This window comes from Schistocerca serialis, chromosome 7, assembly GCF_023864345.2.
Source record: "Schistocerca serialis cubense isolate TAMUIC-IGC-003099 chromosome 7, iqSchSeri2.2, whole genome shotgun sequence".
NCBI classification, from domain to species: domain Eukaryota; kingdom Metazoa; phylum Arthropoda; class Insecta; order Orthoptera; family Acrididae; genus Schistocerca; species Schistocerca serialis.
The window spans coordinates 603,948,557-603,974,591 of NC_064644.1; the positions used below are offsets into that span (position 1 = coordinate 603,948,557).

The 26,035-nt window shown below is 55.7% G+C and overlaps 20 non-coding genes across 20 annotated transcripts; all 20 read right to left on the minus strand.

Moving 5' to 3' along the window:
* Positions 1-186: 186 nt before the first annotated feature.
* Trnat-agu (transfer RNA threonine (anticodon AGU)) lies at positions 187-258 on the minus strand. The gene has a single exon. It is a non-coding gene; the product is annotated as a tRNA-Thr (tRNA).
* A 322-nt stretch (positions 259-580) lies between these two features.
* Trnak-cuu (transfer RNA lysine (anticodon CUU)) lies at positions 581-653 on the minus strand. The gene has a single exon. It is a non-coding gene; the product is annotated as a tRNA-Lys (tRNA).
* A 362-nt stretch (positions 654-1,015) lies between these two features.
* Positions 1,016-1,088, minus strand: Trnar-ucg (transfer RNA arginine (anticodon UCG)). Its single transcript has one exon. It is a non-coding gene; the product is annotated as a tRNA-Arg (tRNA).
* A 563-nt stretch (positions 1,089-1,651) lies between these two features.
* Positions 1,652-1,723, minus strand: Trnat-agu (transfer RNA threonine (anticodon AGU)). The gene has a single exon. It is a non-coding gene; the product is annotated as a tRNA-Thr (tRNA).
* Positions 1,724-2,045: 322 nt separating this feature from the next.
* On the minus strand, positions 2,046-2,118 carry Trnak-cuu (transfer RNA lysine (anticodon CUU)). The gene has a single exon. It is a non-coding gene; the product is annotated as a tRNA-Lys (tRNA).
* Positions 2,119-2,480: 362 nt separating this feature from the next.
* On the minus strand, positions 2,481-2,553 carry Trnar-ucg (transfer RNA arginine (anticodon UCG)). Its single transcript has one exon. It is a non-coding gene; the product is annotated as a tRNA-Arg (tRNA).
* A 566-nt stretch (positions 2,554-3,119) lies between these two features.
* On the minus strand, positions 3,120-3,191 carry Trnat-agu (transfer RNA threonine (anticodon AGU)). The gene has a single exon. It is a non-coding gene; the product is annotated as a tRNA-Thr (tRNA).
* Positions 3,192-3,513: 322 nt separating this feature from the next.
* Positions 3,514-3,586, minus strand: Trnak-cuu (transfer RNA lysine (anticodon CUU)). The gene has a single exon. It is a non-coding gene; the product is annotated as a tRNA-Lys (tRNA).
* Positions 3,587-3,948: 362 nt separating this feature from the next.
* Trnar-ucg (transfer RNA arginine (anticodon UCG)) lies at positions 3,949-4,021 on the minus strand. The gene has a single exon. It is a non-coding gene; the product is annotated as a tRNA-Arg (tRNA).
* Positions 4,022-9,980: 5,959 nt separating this feature from the next.
* Positions 9,981-10,052, minus strand: Trnat-agu (transfer RNA threonine (anticodon AGU)). Its single transcript has one exon. It is a non-coding gene; the product is annotated as a tRNA-Thr (tRNA).
* A 322-nt stretch (positions 10,053-10,374) lies between these two features.
* On the minus strand, positions 10,375-10,447 carry Trnak-cuu (transfer RNA lysine (anticodon CUU)). The gene has a single exon. It is a non-coding gene; the product is annotated as a tRNA-Lys (tRNA).
* A 362-nt stretch (positions 10,448-10,809) lies between these two features.
* On the minus strand, positions 10,810-10,882 carry Trnar-ucg (transfer RNA arginine (anticodon UCG)). Its single transcript has one exon. It is a non-coding gene; the product is annotated as a tRNA-Arg (tRNA).
* A 6,037-nt stretch (positions 10,883-16,919) lies between these two features.
* Positions 16,920-16,991, minus strand: Trnat-agu (transfer RNA threonine (anticodon AGU)). Its single transcript has one exon. It is a non-coding gene; the product is annotated as a tRNA-Thr (tRNA).
* A 322-nt stretch (positions 16,992-17,313) lies between these two features.
* Trnak-cuu (transfer RNA lysine (anticodon CUU)) lies at positions 17,314-17,386 on the minus strand. The gene has a single exon. It is a non-coding gene; the product is annotated as a tRNA-Lys (tRNA).
* A 362-nt stretch (positions 17,387-17,748) lies between these two features.
* Trnar-ucg (transfer RNA arginine (anticodon UCG)) lies at positions 17,749-17,821 on the minus strand. Its single transcript has one exon. It is a non-coding gene; the product is annotated as a tRNA-Arg (tRNA).
* Positions 17,822-23,879: 6,058 nt separating this feature from the next.
* On the minus strand, positions 23,880-23,951 carry Trnat-agu (transfer RNA threonine (anticodon AGU)). Its single transcript has one exon. It is a non-coding gene; the product is annotated as a tRNA-Thr (tRNA).
* A 322-nt stretch (positions 23,952-24,273) lies between these two features.
* Trnak-cuu (transfer RNA lysine (anticodon CUU)) lies at positions 24,274-24,346 on the minus strand. The gene has a single exon. It is a non-coding gene; the product is annotated as a tRNA-Lys (tRNA).
* A 362-nt stretch (positions 24,347-24,708) lies between these two features.
* Trnar-ucg (transfer RNA arginine (anticodon UCG)) lies at positions 24,709-24,781 on the minus strand. The gene has a single exon. It is a non-coding gene; the product is annotated as a tRNA-Arg (tRNA).
* A 536-nt stretch (positions 24,782-25,317) lies between these two features.
* Positions 25,318-25,389, minus strand: Trnat-agu (transfer RNA threonine (anticodon AGU)). The gene has a single exon. It is a non-coding gene; the product is annotated as a tRNA-Thr (tRNA).
* Positions 25,390-25,711: 322 nt separating this feature from the next.
* On the minus strand, positions 25,712-25,784 carry Trnak-cuu (transfer RNA lysine (anticodon CUU)). The gene has a single exon. It is a non-coding gene; the product is annotated as a tRNA-Lys (tRNA).
* Between the last annotated feature and the right edge of the window lie 251 nt (positions 25,785-26,035).

Genomic DNA, 26,035 nt, shown 5'->3' on the forward strand with positions numbered 1-26,035 from the left:
ATTTCACGTCGGCATTCTCCAGAGACTGCCAAAAGCAGCAGTTTCTGGTGCCTACTTTAATAGCAGCATTCGCACTACTCATTTGCGAGAGCATTTCTTAAATACCGCACCCATTCATAATTCTTTTTATTCTTGACCGCTTTTTTCGAAAGGGCAAAGGTAGAAGGGGCTGTTACAAAATTCATTTGCCTCCTGTGAGGATCGAACTCACAACCTCTGGTTTACTAGACCAGCGCTCTGCCACTGAGCTAAGGAGGCGCCGCCTAGCGCACTTTTCTGGTACTTTATTCTTATGGACTAGTGAATCGGAGCCCTTCAGCTGGAAACGCACCGCATTAGCGACCATTATTTGTATTTAGTTAGCACAGCTGCTGCTTTCCTACACATCTCACACGATATCGATGTACACCTAAAATTCCAAAACAACACATTTATTTCATTTCAGAGTTACTTTCAGTTTCGAAAACCATTCCTCTGATATTAATACGAAGCTAGGCATCGTCTTAACCCGTTACGTTCATTACGCAAGGCTCACGAGAGGGGCGCAGGTTGCATCCGCGTAGACACTAGATTTTGCGCCCGCCCAGCGTGGGGCTCGAACCCACGACCCTGAGATTAAGAGTCTCATGCTCGACCGACTGAGCTAGCCGGGCCCCACACAACGTGATACGAGCCATACAGTACTTATGGGACCTGCGACCATCTATGGAAGGTCCTTTTCACTACAGCTTATTTCCTGCTGCCACAAATGAGCTACAATCCTATTCAATGAACAATTGTAACAGATGCCTGTGGCGTAGCTCTTGGGTCCTGAATCAGACGCAGTAGTTCCAACAAAAACTCTCCTGATCGGCACTTTGCCGAAAATTTCGCTACAGAACCCCCTGTCTTGCTTGTGCTTCAGGTAGACGCCGGTTTGCAGCCAGGAAGCGGACAGCAGCAACTTTCAACTAGTTTTGTAGTACTCAAACAACACAGTGAAACAGCATGCATCTTTTGCAGAACTGGAAAAAGTCGACCGTGATAGGATTCGAACCTGCAATCTTCGGAACCGAAGTCCGACGCCTTATCCATTAGGCCACACGGTCACTGGCGCAATGTGCTTCCCCACACACACCTCATTTTCACCATTTGTACGCTTGCCGGAATGAATTTCCCATCTTTGACGCAATTCTCCAATTTCAGTATTAAAAATGCGAAGCTACTTCTTGCTGTGTCCCATCGCAAGTTACATTCAAGCCCTTATGACGCTGATCAAGCAAGAGGTTGCAAATCAGCTTCAATCGCTTACTGCCATCTCAGTCGGTTGCAGAGGGTACGTCACCCTATGTCATACAATGGCGACTTGCCGCTATTACCAAAGCGGCGGCGGCGCCGACGACGACGACGACGACGACGACGACGACGACGACGACAACCGCGAGGGTCTCTACCAGGGGTAGAAAATACATCACAAGGACTAAGTATTTCACGTCGGCATTCTCCAGAGACTGCCAAAAGCAGCAGTTTCTGGTGCCTACTTTAATAGCAGCATTCGCACTACTCATTTGCGAGAGCATTTCTTAAATACCGCACCCATTCATAATTCTTTTTATTCTTGACCGCTTTTTTCGAAAGGGCAAAGGTAGAAGGGGCTGTTACAAAATTCATTTGCCTCCTGTGAGGATCGAACTCACAACCTCTGGTTTACTAGACCAGCGCTCTGCCACTGAGCTAAGGAGGCGCCGCCTAGCGCACTTTTCTGGTACTTTATTCTTATGGACTAGTGAATCGGAGCCCTTCAGCTGGAAACGCACCGCATTAGCGACCATTATTTGTATTTAGTTAGCACAGCTGCTGCTTTCCTACACATCTCACACGATATCGATGTACACCTAAAATTCCAAAACAACACATTTATTTCATTTCAGAGTTACTTTCAGTTTCGAAAACCATTCCTCTGATATTAATACGAAGCTAGGCATCGTCTTAACCCGTTACGTTCATTACGCAAGGCTCACGCGAGGGGCGCAGGTTGCATCCGCGTAGACACAAAATTTTGCGCCCGCCCAGCGTGGGGCTCGAACCCACGACCCTGAGATTAAGAGTCTCATGCTCGACCGACTGAGCTAGCCGGGCCCCACACAACGTGATACGAGCCATACAGTACTTATGGGACCTGCGACCATCTATGGAAGGTCCTTTTCACTACAGCTTATTTCCTGCTGCCACAAATGAGCTACAATCCTATTCAATGAACAATTGTAACAGATGCCTGTGGCGTAGCTCTTGGGTCCTGAATCAGACGCAGTAGTTCCAACAAAAACTCTCCTGATCGGCACTTTGCCGAAAATTTCGCTACAGAACCCCCTGTCTTGCTTGTGCTTCAGGTAGACGCCGGTTTGCAGCCAGGAAGCGGACAGCAGCAACTTTCAACTAGTTTTGTAGTACTCAAACAACACAGTGAAACAGCATGCATCTTTTGCAGAACTGGAAAAAGTCGACCGTGATAGGATTCGAACCTGCAATCTTCGGATCCGAAGTCCGACGCCTTATCCATTAGGCCACACGGTCACTGGCGCAATGTGCTTCCCCACACACACCTCATTTTCACCATTTGTACGCTTGCCGGAATGAATTTCCCATCTTTGACGCAATTCTCCAATTTCAGTATTAAAAATGCGAAGCTACTTCTTGCTGTGTCCCATCGCAAGTTACATTCAAGCCCTTATGACGCTGATCAAGCAAGAGGTTGCAAATCAGCTTCAATCGCTTACTGCCATCTCAGTCGGTTGCAGAGGGTACGTCACCCTATGTCATACAATGGCGACTTGCCGCTATTACCAAAGCGGCGGCGGCGCCGACGACGACGACGACGACGACGACGACGACGACGACGACGACAACCGCGAGGGTCTCTACCAGGGGTAGAAAATACATCACAAGGACTAAGTATTTCACGTCGGCATTCTCCAGAGACTGCCAAAAGCAGCAGTTTCTGGTGCCTACTTTAATAGCAGCATTCGCACTACTCATTTGCGAGAGCATTTCTTAAATACCGCACCCATTCATAATTCTTTTTATTCTTGACCGCTTTTTTCGAAAGGGCAAAGGTAGAAGGGGCTGTTACAAAATTCATTTGCCTCCTGTGAGGATCGAACTCACAACCTCTGGTTTACTAGACCAGCGCTCTGCCACTGAGCTAAGGAGGCGCCGCCTAGCGCACTTTTCTGGTACTTTATTCTTATGGACTAGTGAATCGGAGCCCTTCAGCTGGAAACGCACCGCATTAGCGACCATTATTTGTATTTAGTTAGCACAGCTGCTGCTTTCCTACACATCTCACACGATATCGATGTACACCTAAAATTCCAAAACAACACATTTATTTCATTTCAGAGTTACTTTCAGTTTCGAAAACCATTCCTCTGATATTAATACGAAGCTAGGCATCGTCTTAACCCGTTACGTTCATTACGCAAGGCTCACGCGAGGGGCGCAGGTTGCATCCGCGTAGACACAAAATTTTGCGCCCGCCCAGCGTGGGGCTCGAACCCACGACCCTGAGATTAAGAGTCTCATGCTCGACCGACTGAGCTAGCCGGGCCCCACACAACGTGATACGAGCCATACAGTACTTATGGGACCTGCGACCATCTATGGAAGGTCCTTTTCACTACAGCTTATTTCCTGCTGCCACAAATGAGCTACAATCCTATTCAATGAACAATTGTAACAGATGCCTGTGGCGTAGCTCTTGGGTCCTGAATCAGACGCAGTAGTTCCAACAAAAACTCTCCTGATCGGCACTTTGCCGAAAATTTCGCTACAGAACCCCCTGTCTTGCTTGTGCTTCAGGTAGACGCCGGTTTGCAGCCAGGAAGCGGACAGCAGCAACTTTCAACTAGTTTTGTAGTACTCAAACAACACAGTGAAACAGCATGCATCTTTTGCAGAACTGGAAAAAGTCGACCGTGATAGGATTCGAACCTGCAATCTTCGGATCCGAAGTCCGACGCCTTATCCATTAGGCCACACGGTCACTGGCGCAATGTGCTTCCCCACACACACCTCATTTTCACCATTTGTACGCTTGCCGGAATGAATTTCCCATCTTTGACGCAATTCTCCAATTTCAGTATTAAAAATGCGAAGCTACTTCTTGCTGTGTCCCATCGCAAGTTACATTCAAGCCCTTATGACGCTGATCAAGCAAGAGGTTGCAAATCAGCTTCAATCGCTTACTGCCATCTCAGTCGGTTGCAGAGGGTACGTCACCCTATGTCATACAATGGCGACTTGCCGCTATTACCAAAGCGGCGGCGGCGCCGACGACGACGACAACCGCGAGGGTCTCTACCAGGGGTAGAAAATACATCACAAGGACTAAGTATTTCACGTCGGCATTCTCCAGAGACTGCCAAAAGCAGCAGTTTTTTTTTTTTTTTTTTTTTTTTTTACTTTATTGTTATTTTAAAACCTGTACAATTCAGGTAGGCTGGCAGCGGCACACTACGCCGCTCTTCAGCCATAGCGTTTTACAAGAGTATAAAACATGGTGAATAACAATGAACAAAGTGACGGGCAAAAGAGAGAGGTCACAGAGACATAAAAAAAAAAAAAAAAAAAAAAAAAAAAAAAAAAAAAAAAAACACGGAGTCGTTCACATGTGACGATAACAACACGGAAAACACGTCGGCACGGCGCACAAAACACTGGTGAGTCCGACGGCACAAGTGAACGTAGGAGTGGGATGGCGGACACCAAAAACACTATACGATGTCACACACACGAAGCACAAAAGGCGACGATCTCCGGCGCGCGAATGTTCACTATACGTGTGCGAGTCCGGGGACCTGCCAAGAGAGGAGGAGGAGGAAGGGGAGTGGGAGAGCGAGAGGGGAGAGCAGAGATGCCACGGGCAGGGGAGATAGGGGGGAGGGAGGAAGGGGGAGAGGAAGCCCGGGGGAAGAGGGGGAAGGGAGGGGACAGGGAGATGGAAAAAGAAGGGAAGAGAAGAGAAGGGAGGGAGGGTGCCGAAAGGAAAGGACACGGGAAGTGGGGGGTGGGGCAGGGTCAAAGTTGATAGGAGGGGTAGATGGAGGGGACGAGGACATCATCAGGGAGAGGGAGCTGGCGGAAGCCACCTTGGGAGAGGGTATGGAGGGTGGAGAGATGGAGACCGGGTGGGACGTGCGAATACAGGCGCGGCAGCGGGCGGGGGTGGGAGAGGAGCGAGGAAACGAGCGGGTGAGGAGGATCAAGTTTACGTGAGGTGTACAGGATACGTATCCTTTCAAGGAAAAGGAGGAGGTGGGGGAAGGGGATGAGATCATACAGGATCCGTGTGGGGGAGGGGAGACGGATGCGATAGGCAAGGCGGAGAGCATGGCGTTCAAGGATTTGGAGGGATTTATAGAAGGTAGGGGGAGCGGAGATCCAGGCTGGATGGGCGTAACAAAGGATAGGGCGGATGATGGATTTATAGGTGTGGAGGATGGTGGAGGGGTCCAGACCCCACGTGCGGCCGGAAAGGAGCTTGAGGAGACGGAGTCGGGAACGTGCCTTGGCTTGGATTGTCTGGAGATGGGGAGTCCAGGAGAGGCGACGGTCGAGGGTGACGCCAAGGTACTTAAGGGTGGGAGTGAGGGCGATAGGACGGCCATAGACGGTGAGATAGAAATCAAGGAGGCGGAAGGAAGGGGTGGTTTTGCCTACAATGATCGCCTGGGTTTTGGAGGGATTGACCTTGAGCAACCACTGGTTGCACCAAGCGGTGAACCGGTCAAGATGGGATTGGAGAAGGCGTTGGGAGCGTTGCAGGGTGGGGGCAAGGGCGAGGAAGGCGGTGTCATCGGCAAACTGGAGAAGGTGGACGGGGGGCGACGGCGGCGGCATGTCCGCCGTGTACAAAAGGTACAGAAGGGGGGAGAGGACGGAGCCTTGGGGCACACCGGCGGAGGGGAAAAAGGTGTAGGAATCGGTGTTATGGATGGTGACATAGGAAGGACGGCGGGAGAGAAAGGAACCGATCAGACGGACGTAGTTAATGGGAAGGGCGAAGGTTTGGAGCTTGAAGAGGAGACCGGAATGCCAGACGCGGTCATAAGCGCGTTCGAGGTCAAGTGAGAGGAAGATGGCGGAGCGACGGGAATTAAGCTGTTCGGAAAGGAGATGAGTGAGGTGAAGGAGAAGATCGTCGGAAGAGAAGGATGGCCGAAAGCCACACTGGGTGACGGGAAGGAGGCGGTGCTGGCGGAGATGCTGGTGGATGCGGCGGGTGAGGATAGATTCTAGGACCTTGCTGAAGACCGAGGTAAGGCTGATGGGACGGTAGGAGGAGACGGCGGACGGCGGTTTGCCAGGTTTAAGGAACATGAGGATACGGGAGGTTTTCCACAGGTCGGGGTAGTAACCGGTGGACAGGACTACATTGTAGAGCCTGGCCAGGGTGGAGAGGAAAGAGACAGGAGCTTCACGAAGGTGACGGTAGGTGGCACGATCGTGACCAGGAGCGGTGTTGCGTTTTGTGCGGAGTGTAGCAATGAGATCCTGTGTAGTGATAGGGGCATTGAGTTCCGTGTGTGTAATGTTGTCCAAGTACTGGAAGCCAGGAGCCAGGGGAGGGGAAGAGGTGTCAGTTCGATCGCGGATATCTGGGAAGAGGGAGTAATCGAACTGGGGATCATCGGGGACGGAAAATACATCGGAGAGGTAGGAGGCAAAGTGATTGGCCTTACTAAGGGAGTCAGGGAAAGGGTGATCATCATGGAGAAGAGGATAATAGGGGGAGGGTTTAGTTCCGGTAAGGCGACGGAAGGCCGACCAGAACTTGGACGAGTTGATTGGTAGGGTTGCATTTAAACGGGTGCATGTCTGTCGCCAGTCCCGGCGTTTCTTAGCCGCGAGCAAATTACGAACGTGTCGCTGGAGTTGCCGGTGGCGTCGTAGTGTGTCCGGGTCACGCGTGCGGAGGAAGGCACGGTAGAGACGACGGGATTCACGGAGGAGGAGAACGGCCTGTGGGGGTAAGGGAGGACGGTGGGGGTGGATGGCGACAGTAGGAACGTGGGCCTCCACGGCCTCAGACAAGGTCCGCTGGAGAAAGGAGGCGGCATGGGTGACATCGTCAGGGTGGTGGTAGGTGAGAGGGTGGCTATCGACCTGGGTGGAAAGGGCATCCCGGTAGGCATTCCAGTCGGCTCGGGAATAGTCGTGGACATACTTAGGGGGAGGGTCAGTACGAGGGTCGGGGCGAGGGCGACGACCGTCTGAAACGGTGAGGAGGACAGGGAGATGGTCGCTACCAATAGGCTCCAGGACATCCACCGTGATGCGGCCAAGGAGGTTGGGGGAGGAGAGGATAATATCAGGAGTGGAGTTGGATTCAGGACGGGTATGCCGGGGGATGGGGACGAGGTCACCTTGAAGGGTGGAGAGGAACCGATGCCATCGCCGTAACTGGGCAGCGGAACGACTATGGATGTTGAGGTCGGCGGCGATCACGTAGGAGGAAAAGGTACGATCGACGTGGGAGAGGAAGTCAAAGGGAAGAGGAGCGTTGGGGCGGACATAGATGGTGGCGCAGGTAACGGTAAGGCCGGGGAAGAAGAGACTAAGGATCAGGTGTTCGGTGGGGTCGGGAAGGAGAGGTTGGAGCCGAACGGGGATCTGGCGGTGGTGACCAATGGCAACTCCGCCACGCGCAATCGGGAGGGGATTATCGGAGCGGTGGAGGAGGTAGGGCGAAGTGTGGACTGTGTGGTGGGGTTGCAGGAAGGTTTCATTGAGGAGGAAGGCATCCACGCGGTGGGTGGCAAGGGTGTGCAGGAACAGGTTTTTGTTGGCGGGAAGGGAGCGTATGTTGTTGAAAAGGATACGTTGCTGTCGCGCCATGACTGGGATTTAAACGAGGGTGTCAAGACGGGAGAAGGTGAAATGGGCCTGGTTGTTGGAGTAGGTGGCGTACATCTTGAGTTGGAAGATGGAACGGGCAGCAAGGGAGATCTGCTGGAGGGTGTGAGGGCGCTGAGAGGGATGAACATTCTGGAGGACGATGGTGAGGAACCTGATGACGTCCTCAGCGGTGGGTGGGGGACGAAGGGAATTGCCAGGAGGGGTGGGGGCGTCCAGAGGACGGACAGGTACGGTGAGTTCAGGAGTGGTTGGAGGGGGTCGGGCTTTACACTTTTGGGAGTAGGTGGGATGAGGGAGATTGCAGGTATTACAGGAGGGAGGGGATTGGAGGTTAGGGCACTGCCGGAGGAAGTGTGCCTGCCGACAATGCGGGCAGGTGGGGGCCTCGCGGCACTCAGCTGTGGGGTGCGCATTATAGCGCAGACACCTCTGGCAGCGCAGGGATTGAGGAGGGGAACGGGAAGGGTCGACCTTGTACCGCTGGTGGAAGAGGAGGGCACCCTCCTTCAGGAGACGGTCAATGGAGGGGGCGTCCTCAGAGAAAACCCGCATAAGGCGGGTGGGGCCGGCCGAGTTGAAAATGCGGCGGACCGCCCGCACCTCCAGCGTGGGATGGGCCTGGAGCTCCGCCAACACCTCCTCCTCCGTGATCGACGGACTGAGCCGCGTGATCACGGCGGTGAGGGTCGGCGGGCGACGCGGGGGTTGGGGTTGGCGGGTAGGAGATGGAGAAGGAGCAGGGGTAAGGGAGGCGTTGGGACCAAAACGGGTGATGGGGAGACGGGAGAGGATGTCAGTATGGAGGGTTGGGCTGGGGGAGGAGATGAGAACAGAATCTCGGCGAGGAGTGAGGAGGGAGATGGGGGCACCAGGACAATGCTGGCGAAGGAAGAGGGTGAGGTTCCGGGCTTCAAGGAGAGAGGGATCAGGACGGGAGAGGAGGTAGCGGTAGGAGGAAGGGAGAGAGGAGGAGGATGAGGGGGCAGGGACAGGCGGGGAGACTTCCATGGCATCAAGGGTGGGGGAAGGAGGACGAGGTGCAGCCTTTTTGGAAGCAGAGGAAGCAGGGGTGCCACCGGGGCGCTTGACGGCGGTGGAGGAGGTGTGGGGGATGGGAACAACGGGAATGTGGAAGGGAGGGGCAGGTCCCGGGGCCGGAGTCGGCGCCGGAGATGGTGACGGTGACGGTGAAGGCGACGATGACGATGACGGCGGCAGAGGCGGCGGTGATGGCGAAGGTGACGGGGAGAGCTGGGCGTGGGCAGTGGCCCGACGGGCCACCACCCGAGCTGGAGCTGCAGTGACAGGCTGGGGGAGTGGGGGGAAGGGATCAGAACGAGAGGAGCGGGAGGAAGAAGCGGGAGAGGGGGCGACAAAGATAGAGGGTGAAGGGACAGTGAGGAGAGGTGGAATGGAAGGAGGGAGGTGGGACTGGGCACACCAAGTTATAGTGGTGGAGGCGGCGGAAGGGGAGGTATAGACAATGGCGGTGGTGGTAGTAGTGACAGTGGTGGTGGGGGCGGACATGACGGGAGAGAGAAACAAGAACGAACAGAACGAAGAGGAGAGGACAGAAACCGGGGACAGACAAAGACGAAGACGGATGAAGACGAAGACGGCCGTAGACCAGGGTCAGGACGGCGGCGATGGTGGCGACCAGGCGGCACCGGAAGGCGGCGGCGGCGGCGGCGGCGGCGGCGGCGGCGGCGGCGGCGGCAAGGACCGGCAGGCGGCGACGACGAGCCCCGGCAGGCGGCGGCGGCAAGGACCGGAAGGCGGCGACCAAGCGGCGGCGGCGGCGGCGGCGGCGGCGGCGGCAAACAGACGACACGGCAAGGATCTTCCACGTCGAAGGCGCACCCTGAGAGTAGCCCAGGCAGTGAAACTCTTCGATGAAGAAGAGAGGGAATCCAACCCTCGAATGTGCCAAAAGCAGCAGTTTCTGGTGCCTACTTTAATAGCAGCATTCGCACTACTCATTTGCGAGAGCATTTCTTAAATACCGCACCCATTCATAATTCTTTTTATTCTTGACCGCTTTTTTCGAAAGGGCAAAGGTAGAAGGGGCTGTTACAAAATTCATTTGCCTCCTGTGAGGATCGAACTCACAACCTCTGGTTTACTAGACCAGCGCTCTGCCACTGAGCTAAGGAGGCGCCGCCTAGCGCACTTTTCTGGTACTTTATTCTTATGGACTAGTGAATCGGAGCCCTTCAGCTGGAAACGCACCGCATTAGCGACCATTATTTGTATTTAGTTAGCACAGCTGCTGCTTTCCTACACATCTCACACGATATCGATGTACACCTAAAATTCCAAAACAACACATTTATTTCATTTCAGAGTTACTTTCAGTTTCGAAAACCATTCCTCTGATATTAATACGAAGCTAGGCATCGTCTTAACCCGTTACGTTCATTACGCAAGGCTCACGAGAGGGGCGCAGGTTGCATCCCCGTAGACACAAAATTTTGCGCCCGCCCAGCGTGGGGCTCGAACCCACGACCCTGAGATTAAGAGTCTCATGCTCGACCGACTGAGCTAGCCGGGCCCCACACAACGTGATACGAGCCATACAGTACTTATGGGACCTGCGACCATCTATGGAAGGTCCTTTTCACTACAGCTTATTTCCTGCTGCCACAAATGAGCTACAATCCTATTCAATGAACAATTGTAACAGATGCCTGTGGCGTAGCTCTTGGGTCCTGAATCAGACGCAGTAGTTCCAACAAAAACTCTCCTGATCGGCACTTTGCCGAAAATTTCGCTACAGAACCCCCTGTCTTGCTTGTGCTTCAGGTAGACGCCGGTTTGCAGCCAGGAAGCGGACAGCAGCAACTTTCAACTAGTTTTGTAGTACTCAAACAACACAGTGAAACAGCATGCATCTTTTGCAGAACTGGAAAAAGTCGACCGTGATAGGATTCGAACCTGCAATCTTCGGATCCGAAGTCCGACGCCTTATCCATTAGGCCACACGGTCACTGGCGCAATGTGCTTCCCCACACACACCTCATTTTCGCCATTTGTACGCTTGCCGGAATGAATTTCCCATCTTTGACGCAATTCTCCAATTTCAGTACTAAAAATGCGAAGCTACTTCTTGCTGTGTCCCATCGCAAGTTACATTCAAGCCCTTATGACGCTGATCAAGCAAGAGGTTGCAAATCAGCTTCAATCGCTTACTGCCATCTCAGTCGGTTGCAGAGGGTACGTCACCCTATGTCATACAATGGCGACTTGCCGCTATTACCAAAGCGGCGGCGGCGCCGACGACGACGACGACGACGACGACGACGACGACAACCGCGAGGGTCCCTACCAGGGGTAGAAAATACATCACAAGGACTAAGTATTTCACGTCGGCATTCTCCAGAGACTGCCAAAAGCAGCAGTTTTTTTTTTTTTTTTACTTTATTGTTATTTTAAAACCTGTACAATTCAGGTAGGCTGACAGCGGCACACTACGCCGCTCTTCAGCCATAGCGTTTTACAAGAGTATGAAACATGGTGAATGACAATGAACAAAGTGACGGGCAAAAGAGAGAGGTCACAGAGACATAAAAAACACGGAGTCGTTCACAGGTGACGATAACAACACTGAAAACACGTTGGCACGGCGCACAAAACACTGGTGAGTCCGACGGCACAAGTGAACGTAGGAGTGGGACGGCGGACACCAAAAACACTATATGACGTCACACACACGAAGCACAAAAGGCGACGATCTCCGGCGCGCGAATGTTCACTATACGTGTGCGAGTCCGGGGACCTGCCAAGAGAGGAGGAGGAGGGAGGGGAGTGGGAGAGCGAGAGGGGAGAGCAGAGATGCCACGGGCAGGGGAGATAGGGGGAGGGAGGAAGGGGGAGAGGAAGCCCGGGGGAAGAGGGGGAAGGGAGGGGACAGGGAGATGGGAAAAGAAGGGAAGAGAAGAGAAGGGAGGGAGGGTGCCGAAAGGAAAGGACACGGGAAGTGGGGGGTGGGGCAGGGTCAAAGTTGATAGGAGGGGTAGATGGAGGGGACGAGGACATCATCAGGGAGAGGGAGCCGGTGGAAGCCACCTTGGGAGAGGGCATGGAGGGTGGAGAGATGGAGACCGGGTGGGACGTGCGAATACAGTCGCGGCAGCGGGCGGGGGTGGGAGAGGAGTGGGGAAACGAGCGGGTGAGGAGGATCAAGTTTACGTGAGGTGTACAGGATACGAATCCTTTCAAGGAAAAGGAGGAGGTGGGGGAAGGGGATGAGATCATACAGGATCCGCGTGGGGGAGGGGAGACGGATGCGATAGGCAAGGCGGAGAGCATGGCGTTCAAGGATTTGGAGGGATTTATAGAAGGTAGGGGGGGCGGAGATCCAGGCTGGATGGGCGTAACAAAGGATAGGGCGGATGACGGATTTATAGGTGTGGAGGATTGTGGAGGGGTCCAGACCCCACGTGCGGCCAGAAAGGAGCTTGAGGAGACGGAGTCGGGAACGTGCCTTGGCTTGGATTGTCTGGAGATGGGGAGTCCAGGAGAGGCGACGGTCGAGGGTGACGCCAAGGTACTTAAGGGTGGGAGTGAGGGCGATAGGACGGCCATAGACGGTGAGATAGAAATCAAGGAGGCGGAAGGAAGGGGTGGTTTTGCCTACAATGATCGCCTGGGTTTTGGAGGGATTGACCTTGAGCAACCACTGGTTGCACCAAGCGGTGAACCGGTCAAGATGGGATTGGAGAAGGCGTTGGGAGCGTTGCAGGGTGGGGGCAAGGGCGAGGAAGGCGGTGTCATCGGCTAACTGGAGGAGGTGGACGGGGGGCGACGGCGGCGGCATGTCCGCCGTGTACAAAAGGTACAGAAGGGGGGAGAGGACGGAGCCTTGGGGCACACCGGCGGAGGGGAAAAAGGTGTAGGAATCGGTGTTATGGATGGTGACATAGGAAGGACGGCGGGAGAGAAAGGAACCGATCAGACGGACGTAGTTAATGGGAAGGGCAAAGGTTTGGAGCTTGAAGAGGAGACCGGAATGCCAGACGCGGTCATAAGCGCGTTCGAGGTCAAGTGAGAGGAAGATGGCGGAGCGACGGGAATTAAGCTGTTCGGAAAGGAGATGAGTGAGGTGAAGGAGAAGATCGTCGGAAGAGAAGGATGGCCGAAAGCCACACTGGGTGACGGGAAGGAGGCGGTGCTGGCGGAGATGCTGGTGGATGCGGCGGGTGAGAATAGATTCTAGGACCTTGCTGAAGACCGAGGTAAGGCTGATGGGACGGTAGGAGGAGACTGCGGACGGCGGTTTGCCAGGTTTTAGGAACATGAGGATACGGGAGGTTTTCCACAGGTCGGGGTAGTAACCGGTGGACAGGACTACAGTGTAGAGCCTGGCCAGGGTGGAGAGGAAAGAGACAGGAGCTTCACGAAGGTGACGGTAGGTGGCGCGATCGTGACCAGGAGCGGTGTTGCGTTTTGTGCGGAGTGTATCAATGAGATCCTGTGTAGTGATAGGGGCATTGAGTTCCGTGTGTGTAATGTTGTCCAAGTACTGGAAGCCAGGAGCGAGGGGAGGGGAAGAGGTGTCAGTTCGATCGCGGACATCTGGGAAGAGGGAGTAATCGAACTGGGGATCATCGGGGACGGAAAATACATCAGAGAGGTAGGAGGCAAAGTGATTGGCCTTACTAACGGAGTCAGGGAAAGGGTGATCATCATGGAGAAGAGGATAATAGGGGGAGGGTTTAGTTCCGGTAAGGCGACGGAAGGCCGACCAGAACTTGGACGAGTTGATTGGTAGGGTTGCATTTAAACGGGTGCATGTCTGTCGCCAGTCCCGGCGTTTCTTAGCCGCGAGCAAATTACGAACGTGTCGCTGGAGTTGCCGGTGGCGTCGTAGTGTGTCCGGGTCACGCGTGCGGAGGAAGGCACGGTAGAGACGACGGGATTCACGGAGGAGGAGAACGGCCTGTGGGGGTAAGGGAGGACGGTGGGGTTGGATGGCGACAGTAGGAACGTGGGCCTCCACGGCCTCAGACAAGGTCCGCTGGAGAAAGGATGCGGCATGGGTGACATCGTCAGGGTGGTGGTAGGTGAGAGGGTGGCTATCGACCTGGGTGGAAAGGGTATCCCGGTAGGCATTCCAGTCGGCTCGGGAATAGTCGTGGACATACTTAGGGGGAGGGTCAGTACGAGGGTTGGGGCGAGGGCGACGACCGTCTGAAACGGTGAGGAGGACAGGGAGATGGTCGCTACCAATAGGCTCCAGGACATCCACCGTGATGCGGCCAAGGAGGTTGGGGGAGGAGAGGATAACATCAGGAGTGGAGTTGGATTCAGGACGGGTATGCCGGGGGATGGGGACGAGGTCACCTTGAAGGGTGGAGAGGAACCGATGCCATCGCCGTAACTGGGCAGCGGAACGACTATGGATGTTGAGGTCGGCGGCGATCACGTAGGAGGAAAAGGTACGATCGACGTGGGAGAGGAAGTCGAAGGGAATAGGAGCGTTGGGGCGGACATAGATGGTGGCGCAGGTAACGGTAAGGCTGGGGAAGAAGAGACTAAGGATCAGGTGTTCGGTCGGGTCGGGAAGGAGAGGTTGGAGCCGAACGGGGATCTGGCGGTGGTGACCAATGGCAACTCCGCCACGCGCAATCGGGAGGGGATTATCGGAGCGGTGGAGGAGGTAGGGCGAAGTGTGGGCTGTGTGTTGGGGTTGCAGGAAGGTTTCATTGAGGAGGAAGGCATCCACGCGGTGGGTGGCAAGGGTGTGCAGGAACAGGTTTTTGTTGGCAGGAAGGGAGCGTATGTTGTTGAAAAGGATACGTTGCTGTCGCGCCATGACTGGGATTTAAACGAGGGTGTCAAGACGGGAGAAGGTGAAATGGGCCTGGTTGTTGGAGTAGGTGGCGTACATCTTGAGTGGGAAGATGGAACGGGCAGCAAGGGAGATCTGCTGGAGGGTGTGAGGGCGCTGAAAGGGATGAACATTCTGGAGGACGATGGTGAGGAACCTGATGATGTCCTCAGCGGTGGGTGGGGGACGAAGGGAATTGCCAGGGGGGGTGGGGGCGTCCAGAGGACGGACAGGTACGGTGAGTTCAGGAGTGGTTGGAGGGGGTCGGGCTTTACACTTTTGGGAGTAGGTGGGATGAGGGAGATTGCAGGTATTACAGGAGGGAGGGGATTGGAGGTTAGGGCACTGCCGGAGGAAGTGCGCCTGCCGACAATGCGGGCAGGTGGGGGCCTCGCGGCACTCAGCTGTGGGGTGCTCATTATAGCGCAGACACCTCTGGCAGCGCAGGGATTGAGGAGGGGAACGGGAAGGGTCGACCTTGTACCGCTGGTGGAAGAGGAGGGCACCCTCCTTCAGGAGACGGTCAATGGAGGGGGCGTCCTCAGAGAAAACCCGCATAAGGCGGGTGGGGCAGGCCGAGTTGAAAATGCGGCGGACCGCCCGCACCTCCAGCATGGGATGGGCCTGGAGCTCCGCCAACACCTCCTCCTCCGTGATCGACGGACTGAGCCGCGTGATCACGGCGGTGAGGGTCGGCGGGCGACGCGGGGGTTGGGGTTGGCAGGTAGGAGATGGAGAAGGAGCAGGGGTAAGGGAGGCGTTGGGACCAAAACGGGTGATGGGGAGACGGGAGAGGATGTCAGTATGGAGGGTTGGGCTGGGGGAGGAGATGAGAACAGAATCTCGGCGAGGAGTGAGGAGGGAGATGGGGGCACCAGGACAATGCTGGCGAAGGAAGAGGGTGAGGTTCCGGGCTTCAAGGAGAGAGGGATCAGGACGGGAGAGGAGGTAGCGGTAGGAGGAAGGGAGAGAGGAGGAGGATGAGGGGGCAGGGACAGGCGGGGAGACTTCCATGGCATCAAGGGTGGGGGAAGGAGGACGAGGTGCAGCCTTTTTGGAAGCAGAGGAAGCAGGGGTGCCACCGGGGCGCTTGACGGCGGTGGAGGAGGTGTGGGGGATGGGAACAACGGGAATGTGGCGGGGAGGGGCAGGTCCCGGGGCCGGAGTCGGCGCCGGAGATGGTGACGGTAACGGTGAAGGCGACGATGACGATGACGGCGGCAGAGGCGGCGGTGATGGCGAAGGTGACGGGGAGAGCTGGGCGTGGGCAGTGGCCCGACGGGCCACCACCCGAGCTGGAGCTGCAGTGACAGGCTGGGGGAGTGGGGGGAAGGGATCAGAACGAGAGGAGCGGGAGGAAGAAGCGGGAGAGGGGGCGACAAAGATAGAGGGTGAAGGGACAGTGAGGAGAGGTGGAATGGAAGGAGGGAGGTGGGACTGGGCACACCAAGTTATAGTGGTGGAGGCGGCGGAAGGGGAGGTATAGACAATGGCGGTGGTGGTAGTAGTGACAGTGGTGGTGGGGGCGGACATGACGGGAGAGAGAAACAAGAACGAACAGAACGAAGAGGAGAGGACAGAAACCGGGGACAGACAAAGACGAAGACGGATGAAGACGAAGACGGCCGTAGACCAGGGTCAGGACGGCGGCGATGGTGGCGACCAGGCGGCACCGGATGGCGGCGGCGGCGGCGGCGGCGGCGGCGGCGGCGGGCACCGGCAGCGGCGGCGGCGGCGGCGGCGGCGGCGAGCACCGGCAGGCGGCGGGCACCGGCGGCGGCGGCGGCGGCGGCGGCGGCGGCGACCAGGCGGGGGCGGCGAGCCCCGGCAGGCGGCGACCAGGCGGGGGCGACGGGCGACGAGCCCCGGCAGGCGGCGGCGGCGGCGGCGGCAAGGACCGGAAGGCGGCGACCAAGCGGCGGCGGCGGCAAACAGACGACACGGCAAGGATCTTCCACGTCGAAGGCGCACCCTGAGAGTAGCCCAGGCAGTGAAACTCTTCGATGAAGAGGAGAGGGAATCCAACCCTCGAATGATGAAAAGCAGCAGTTTCTGGTGCCTACTTTAATAGCAGCATTCGCACTATTCATTTGCGAGAGCATTTCTTAAATACCGCACCCATTCATAATTCTTTTTATTCTTGACCGCTTTTTTCGAAAGGGCAAAGGTAGAAGGGGCTGTTACAAAATTCATTTGCCTCCTGTGAGGATCGAACTCACAACCTCTGGTTTACTAGACCAGCGCTCTGCCACTGAGCTAAGGAGGCGCCGCCTAGCGCACTTTTCTGGTACTTTATTCTTATGGACTAGTGAATCGGAGCCCTTCAGCTGGAAACGCACCGCATTAGCGACCATTATTTGTATTTAGTTAGCACAGCTGCTGCTTTCCTACACATCTCACACGATATCGATGTACACCTAAAATTCCAAAACAACACATTTATTTCATTTCAGAGTTACTTTCAGTTTCGGAAACCATTCCTCTGATATTAATACGAAGCTAGGCATCGTCTTAACCCGTTACGTTCATTACGCAAGGCTCACGAGAGGGGCGCAGGTTGCATCCGCGTAGACACAAAATTTTGCGCCCGCCCAGCGTGGGGCTCGAACCCACGACCCTGAGATTAAGAGTCTCATGCTCGACCGACTGAGCTAGCCGGGCCCCACACAACGTGATACGAGCCATACAGTACTTATGGGACCTGCGACCATCTATGGAAGGTCCTTTTCACTACAGCTTATTTCCTGCTGCCACAAATGAGCTACAATCCTATTCAATGAACAATTGTAACAGATGCCTGTGGCGTAGCTCTTGGGTCCTGAATCAGACGCAGTAGTTCCAACAAAAACTCTCCTGATCGGCACTTTGCCGAAAATTTCGCTACAGAACCCCCTGTCTTGCTTGTGCTTCAGGTAGACGCCGGTTTGCAGCCAGGAAGCGGACAGCAGCAACTTTCAATTAGTTTTGTAGTACTCAAACAACACAGTGAAACAGCATGCATCTTTTGCAGAACTGGAAAAAGTCGACCGTGACAGGATTCGAACCTGCAATCTTCGGATCCGAAGTCCGACGCCTTATCCATTAGGCCACACGGTCACTGGCGCAATGTGCTTTCCCACACACACCTCATTTTCACCATTTGTACGCTTGCCGGAATGAATTTCCCATCTTTGACGCAATTCTCCAATTTCAGTATTAAAAATGCGAAGCTACTTCTTGCTGTGTCCCATCGCAAGTTACATTCAAGCCCTTATGACGCTGATCAAGCAAGAGGTTGCAAATCAGCTTCAATCGCTTACTGCCATCTCAGTCGGTTGCAGAGGGTACGTCACCCTATGTCATACAATGGCGACTTGCCGCTATTACCAAAGCGGCGGCGGCGCCGACGACGACGACAACCGCGAGGGTCTCTACCAGGGGTAGAAAATACATCACAAGGACTAAGTATTTCACGTCGGCATTCTCCAGAGACTGCCAAAAGCAGAAGTTTTTTTTTTTTTTTTACTTTATTGTGATTTTAAAACCTGTACAATTCAGGTAGGCTGGCAGCGGCACACTACGCCGCTCTTCAGCCATAGCGTTTTACAAGAGTATGAAACATGGTGAATGACAATGAACAAAGTGACGGGCAAAAGAGAGAGGTCACAGAGACATAAAAACACGGAGTCGTTCACAGGTGACGATAACAACACTGAAAACACGTTGGCACGGCGCACAGAACACTGGTGAGTCCGACGGCACAAGTGAACGTAGGAGTGGGACGGCGGACACCAAAAACACTATATGACGTCACACACACGAAGCACAAAAGGCGACGATCTCCGGCGCGCGAATGTTCACTATACGTGTGCGAGTCCGGGGACCTGCCAAGAGAGGAGGAGGAGGGAGGGGAGTGGGAGAGCGAGAGGGGAGAGCAGAGATGCCACGGGCAGGGGAGATAGGGGGAGGGAGGAAGGGGGAGAGGAAGCCCGGGGGAAGAGGGGGAAGGGAGGGGACAGGGAGATGGGAAAAGAAGGGAAGAGAAGAGAAGGGAGGGAGGGTGCCGAAAGGAAAGGACACGGGAAGTGGGGGGTGGGGCAGGGTCAAAGTTGATAGGAGGGGTAGATGGAGGGGACGAGGACATCATCAGGGAGAGGGAGCCGGCGGAAGCCACCTTGGGAGAGGGCATGGAGGGTGGAGAGATGGAGACCGGGTGGGACGTGCGAATACAGGCGCGGCAGCGGGCGGGGGTGGGAGAGGAGTGGGGAAACGAGCGGGTGAGGAGGATCAAGTTTACGTGAGGTGTACAGGATACGAATCCTTTCAAGGAAAAGGAGGAGGTGGGGGAAGGGGATGAGATCATACAGGATCCGCGTGGGGGAGGGGAGTCGGATGCGATAGGCAAGGCGGAGAGCATGGCGTTCAAGGATTTGGAGGGATTTATAGAAGGTAGGGGGGGCGGAGATCCAGGCTGGATGGGCGTAACAAAGGATAGGGCGGATGAGGGATTTATAGGTGTGGAGGATTGTGGAGGGGTCCAGACCCCACGTGCGGCCGGAAAGGAGCTTGAGGAGACGGAGTCGGGAACGTGCCTTGGCTTGGATTGTCTGGAGATGGGGAGTCCAGGAGAGGCGACGGTCGAGGGTGACGCCAAGGTACTTAAGGGTGGGAGTGAGGGCGATAGGACGGCCATAGACGGTGAGATAGAAATCAAGGAGGCGGAAGGAAGGGGTGGTTTTGCCTACAATGATCGCCTGGGTTTTGGAGGGATTGACCTTGAGCAACCACTGGTTGCACCAAGCGGTGAACCGGTCAAGATGGGATTGGAGAAGGCGTTGGGAGCGTTGCAGGGTGGGGGCAAGGGCGAGGAAGGCGGTGTCATCGGCAAACTGGAGGAGGTGGACGGGGGGCGACGGCGGCGGCATGTCCGCCGTGTACAAAAGGTACAGAAGGGGGGAGAGGACGGAGCCTTGGGGCACACCGGCGGAGGGGAAAAAGGTGTAGGAATCGGTGTTATGGATGGTGACATAGGAAGGACGGCGGGAGAGAAAGGAACCGATCAGACGGACGTAGTTAATGGGAAGGGCAAAGGTTTGGAGCTTGAAGAGGAGACCGGAATGCCAGACGCGGTCATAAGCGCGTTCGAGGTCAAGTGAGAGGAAGATGGCGGTGCGACGGGAATTAAGCTGTTCGGAAAGGAGATGAGTGAGGTGAAGGAGAAGATCGTCGGAAGAGAAGGATGGCCGAAAGCCACACTGGGTGACGGGAAGGAGGCGGTGCTGGCGGAGATGCTGGTGGATGCGGCGGGTGAGAAGAGATTCTAGGACCTTGCTGAAGACCGAGGTAAGGCTGATGGGACGGTAGGAGGAGACTGCGGACGGCGGTTTGCCAGGTTTTAGGAACATGAGGATACGGGAGGTTTTCCACAGGTCGGGGTAGTAACCGGTGGACAGGACTACATTGTAGAGCCTGGCCAGGGTGGAGAGGAAAGAGACAGGAGCTTCACGAAGGTGACGGTATGTGGCACGATCGTGACCAGGAGCGGTGTTGCGTTTTGTGCGGAGTGTATCAATGAGATCCTGTGTAGTGATAGGGGCATTGAGTTCCGTGTGTGTAATGTTGTCCAAGTACTGGAAGCCAGGAGCGAGGGGAGGGCAAGAGGTGTCAGTTCGATCGCGGACATCTGGGAAGAGGGAGTAATCGAACTGGGGATCATCGGGGACGGAAAATACATCGGAGAGGTAGGAGGCAAAGTGATTGGCCTTACTAAGGGAGTCAGGGAAAGGGTGATCATCATTGAGGAGAGGATAATAGGGGGAGGGTTTAGTTCCGGTAAGGCGACGGAAGGCCGACCAGAACTTGGACGAGTTGATTGGTAGGGTTGCATTTAAACGGGTGCATGTCCGTCGCCAGTCCCGGCGTTTCTTAGCCGCGAGCAAATTACGAACGTGTCGCTGGAGTTGCCGGTGGCGTCGTAGTGTGTCCGGGTCACGCGTGCGGAGGAAGGCACGGTAGAGACGACGGGATTCACGGAGGAGGAGAACGGCCTGTGGGGGTAAGGGAGGACGGTGGGGTTGGATGGCGACAGTAGGAACGTGGGCCTCCACGGCCTCAGACAAGGTCCGCTGGAGAAAGGAGGCGGCATGGGTGACATCGTCAGGGTGGTGGTAGGTGAGAGGGTGGCTATCGACCTGGGTGGAAAGGGTATCCCGGTAGGCATTCCAGTCGGCTCGGGAATAGTCGTGGACATACTTAGGGGGAGGGTCAGTACGAGGGTCGGGGCGAGGGCGACGACCGTCTGAAACGGTGAGGAGGACAGGGAGATGGTCGCTACCAATAGGCTCCAGGACATCCACCGTGATGCGGCCAAGGAGGTTGGGGGAGGAGAGGATAACATCAGGAGTGGAGTTGGATGCAGGACGGGTATGCCGGGGGATGGGGACGAGGTCACCTTGAAGGGTGGAGAGGAACCGATGCCATCGCCGTAACTGGGCAGCGGAACGACTATGGATGTTGAGGTCGGCGGCGATCACGTAGGAGGAAAAGGTACGATCGACGTGGGAGAGGAAGTCGAAGGGAATAGGAGCGTTGGGGCGGACATAGATGGTGGCGCAGGTAACGGTAAGGCCGGGGAAGAAGAGACTAAGGATCAGGTGTTCGGTGGGGTCGGGAAGGAGAGGTTGGAGCCGAACGGGGATCTGGCGGTGGTGACCAATGGCAACTCCGCCACGCGCAATCGGGAGGGGATTATCGGAGCGGTGGAGGAGGTAGGGCGAAGTGTGGACTGTGTGTTGGGGTTGCAGGAAGGTTTCATTGAGGAGGAAGGCATCCACGCGGTGGGTGGCAAGGGTGTGCAGGAACAGGTTTTTGTTGGCAGGAAGGGAGCGTATGTTGTTGAAAAGGATACGTTGCTGTCGCGCCATGACTGGGATTTAAACGAGGGTGTCAAGACGGGAGAAGGTGAAATGGGCCTGGTTGTTGGAGTAGGTGGCGTACATCTTGAGTTGGAAGATGGAACGGGCAGCAAGGGAGATCTGCTGGAGGGTGTGAGGGCGCTGAAAGGGATGAACATTCTGGAGGACGATGGTGAGGAACCTGATGATGTCCTCAGCGGTGGGTGGGGGACGAAGGGAATTGCCAGGGGGGGTGGGGGCGTCCAGAGGACGGACAGGTACGGTGAGTTCAGGAGTGGTTGGAGGGGGTCGGGCTTTACACTTTTGGGAGTAGGTGGGATGAGGGAGATTGCAGGTATTACAGGAGGGAGGGGATTGGAGGTTAGGGCACTGCCGGAGGAAGTGCGCCTGCCGACAATGCGGGCAGGTGGGGGCCTCGCGGCACTCAGCTGTGGGGTGCGCATTATAGCGCAGACACCTCTGGCAGCGCAGGGATTGAGGAGGGGAACGGGAAGGGTCGACCTTGTACCGCTGGTGGAAGAGGAGGGCACCCTCCTTCAGGAGACGGTCAATGGAGGGGGCGTCCTCAGAGAAAACCCGCATAAGGCGGGTGGGGCCGGCCGAGTTGAAAATGCGGCGGACCGCCCGCACCTCCAGCGTGGGATGGGCCTGGAGCTCCGCCAACACCTCCTCCTCCGTGATCGACGGACTGAGCCGCGTGATCACGGCGGTGAGGGTCGGCGGGCGACGCGGGGGTTGGGGTTGGCAGGTAGGAGATGGAGAAGGAGCAGGGGTAAGGGAGGCGTTGGGACCAAAACGGGTGATGGGGAGACGGGAGAGGATGTCAGTATGGAGGGTTGGGCTGGGGGAGGAGATGAGAACAGAATCTCGGCGAGGAGTGAGGAGGGAGATGGGGGCACCAGGACAATGCTGGCGAAGGAAGAGGGTGAGGTTCCGGGCTTCAAGGAGAGAGGGATCAGGACGGGAGAGGAGGTAGCGGTAGGAGGAAGGGAGAGAGGAGGAGGATGAGGGGGCAGGGACAGGCGGGGAGACTTCCATGGCATCAAGGGTGGGGGAAGGAGGACGAGGTGCAGCCTTTTTGGAAGCAGAGGAAGCAGGGGTGCCACCGGGGCGCTTGACGGCGGTGGAGGTGGTGTGGGGGATGGGAACAACGGGAATGTGGCGGGGAGGGGCAGGTCCCGGGGCCGGAGTCGGCGCCGGAGATGGTGACGGTGACGGTGAAGGCGACGATGACGATGACGGCGGCAGAGGCGGCGGTGATGGCGAAGGTGACGGGGAGAGCTGGGCGTGGGCAGTGGCCCGACGGGCCACCACCCGAGCTGGAGCTGCAGTGACAGGCTGGGGGAGTGGGGGGAAGGGATCAGAACGAGAGGAGCGGGAGGAAGAAGCGGGAGAGGGGGCGACAAAGATAGAGGGTGAAGGGACAGTGAGGAGAGGTGGAATGGAAGGAGGGAGGTGGGACTGGGCACACCAAGTTATAGTGGTGGAGGCGGAGGAAGGGGAGGTATAGACAATGGCGGTGGTGGTAGTAGTGACAGTGGTGGTGGGGGCGGACATGACGGGAGAGAGAAACAAGAACGAACAGAACGAAGAGGAGAGGACAGAAACCGGGGACAGACAAAGACGAAGACGGATGAAGACGAAGACGGCCGTAGACCAGGGTCAGGACGGCGGCGATGGTGGCGACCAGGCGGCACCGGATGGCGGCGGGCACCGGCGGCGGCGGCGGCGGCGGCGGCGGCGGCGGCGGCGGCGGCGAGCACCGGCAGGCGGCGGGCACCGGCGGCGGCGGCGGCGAGCACCGGCAGGCGGCGGCGGCGGCGGCGGCGGCGGCGGCGGCGAGCACCGGCAGGCGGCGGGCACCGGCGGCGGCGGCGGCCAGCACCGGCAGGCGGCGACCAGGCGGGGGCGACGGGCGACGAGCTCCGGCAGGCGGCGGCGGCGGCGGCGGCGGCGGCAAGGACCTGAAGGCGGCGACCACCGGCGGCGGCGGCGGCAAACAGACGACACGGCAAGGATCTGCCACGTCGAAGGCGCACCCTGAGAGTAGCCCAGGCAGTGAAACTCTTCGATGAAGAAGAGAGGGAATCCAACCCTCGAATATGAAAAGCAGAAGTTTCTGGTGCCTACTTTAATAGCAGCATTCGCACTATTCATTTGCGAGAGCATTTCTTAAATACCGCACCCATTCATAATTCTTTTTATTCTTGACCGCTTTTTTCGAAAGGGCAAAGGTAGAAGGGGCTGTTACAAAATTCATTTGCCTCCTGTGAGGATCGAACTCACAACCTCTGGTTTACTAGACCAGCGCTCTGCCACTGAGCTAAGGAGGCGCCGCCTAGCGCACTTTTCTGGTACTTTATTCTTATGGACTAGTGAATCGGAGCCCTTCAGCTGGAAACGCACCGCATTAGCGACCATTATTTGTATTTTGTTAGCACAGCTGCTGCTTTCCTACACATCTCACACGATATCGATGTACACCTAAAATTCCAAAACAACACATTTATTTCATTTCAGAGTTACTTTCAGTTTCAAAAACCATTCCTCTGATATTAATACGAAGCTAGACATCGTCTTAACCCGTTACGTTCATTACGCAAGGCTCACGAGAGGGGCGCAGGTTGCATCCCCGTAGACACAAAATTTTGCGCCCGCCCAGCGTGGGGCTCGAACCCACGACCCTGAGATTAAGAGTCTCATGCTCGACCGACTGAGCTAGCCGGGCCCCACACAACGTGATACGAGCCATACAGTACTTATGGGACCTGCGACCATCTATGGAAGGTCCTTTTCACTACAGCTTATTTCCTGCTGCCACAAATGAGCTACAATCCTATTCAATGAACAATTGTAACAGATGCCTGTGGCGTAGCTCTTGGGTCCTGAATCAGACGCAGTAGTTCCAACAAAAACTCTCCTGATCGGCACTTTGCCGAAAATTTCGCTACAGAACCCCCTGTCTTGCTTGTGCTTCAGGTAGACGCCGGTTTGCAGCCAGGAAGCGGACAGCAGCAACTTTCAACTAGTTTTGTAGTACTCAAACAACACAGTGAAACAGCATGCATCTTTTGCAGAACTGGAAAAAGTCGACCGTGACAGGATTCGAACCTGCAATCTTCGGATCCGAAGTCCGACGCCTTATCCATTAGGCCACACGGTCACTGGCGCAATGTGCTTCCCCACACACACCTCATTTTCACCATTTGTACGCTTGCCGGAATGAATTTCCCATCTTTGACGCAATTCTCCAATTTCAGTATTAAAAATGCGAAGCTACTTCTTGCTGTGTCCCATCGCAAGTTACATTCAAGCCCTTATGACGCTGATCAAGCAAGAGGTTGCAAATCAGCTTCAATCGCTTACTGCCATCTCAGTCGGTTGCAGAGGGTACGTCACCCTATGTCATACAATGGCGACTTGCCGCTATTACCAAAGCGGCGGCGGCGCCGACGACGACGACAACCGCGAGGGTCTCTACCAGGGGTAGAAAATACATCACAAGGACTAAGTATTTCACGTCGGCATTCTCCAGAGACTGCCAAAAGCAGAAGTTTCTGGTGCCTACTTTAATAGCAGCATTCGCACTATTCATTTGCGAGAGCATTTCTTAAATACCGCACCCATTCATAATTCTTTTTATTCTTGACCGCTTTTTTCGAAAGGGCAAAGGTAGAAGGGGCTGTTACAAAATTCATTTGCCTCCTGTGAGGATCGAACTCACAACCTCTGGTTTACTAGACCAGCGCTCTGCCACTGAGCTAAGGAGGCGCCGCCTAGCGCACTTTTCTGGTACTTTATTCTTATGGACTAGTGAATCGGAGCCCTTCAGCTGGAAACGCACCGCATTAGCGACCATTATTTGTATTTAGTTAGCACAGCTGCTGCTTTCCTACACATCTCACACGATATCGATGTACACCTAAAATTCCAAAACAACACATTTATTTCATTTCAGAGTTACTTTCAGTTTCAAAAACCATTCCTCTGATATTAATACGAAGCTAGACATCGTCTTAACCCGTTACGTTCATTACGCAAGGCTCACGAGAGGGGCGCAGGTTGCATCCCCGTAGACACATAATTTTGCGCCCGCCCAGCGTGGGGCTCGAACCCACGACCCTGAGATTAAGAGTCTCATGCTCGACCGACTGAGCTAGCCGGGCCCCACACAACGTGATACGAGCCATACAGTACTTATGGGACCTGCGACCATCTATGGAAGGTCCTTTTCACTACAGCTTATTTCCTGCTGCCACAAATGAGCTACAATCCTATTCAATGAACAATTGTAACAGATGCCTGTGGCGTAGCTCTTGGGTCCTGAATCAGACGCAGTAGTTCCAACAAAAACTCTCCTGATCGGCACTTTGCCGAAAATTTCGCTACAGAACCCCCTGTCTTGCTTGTGCTTCAG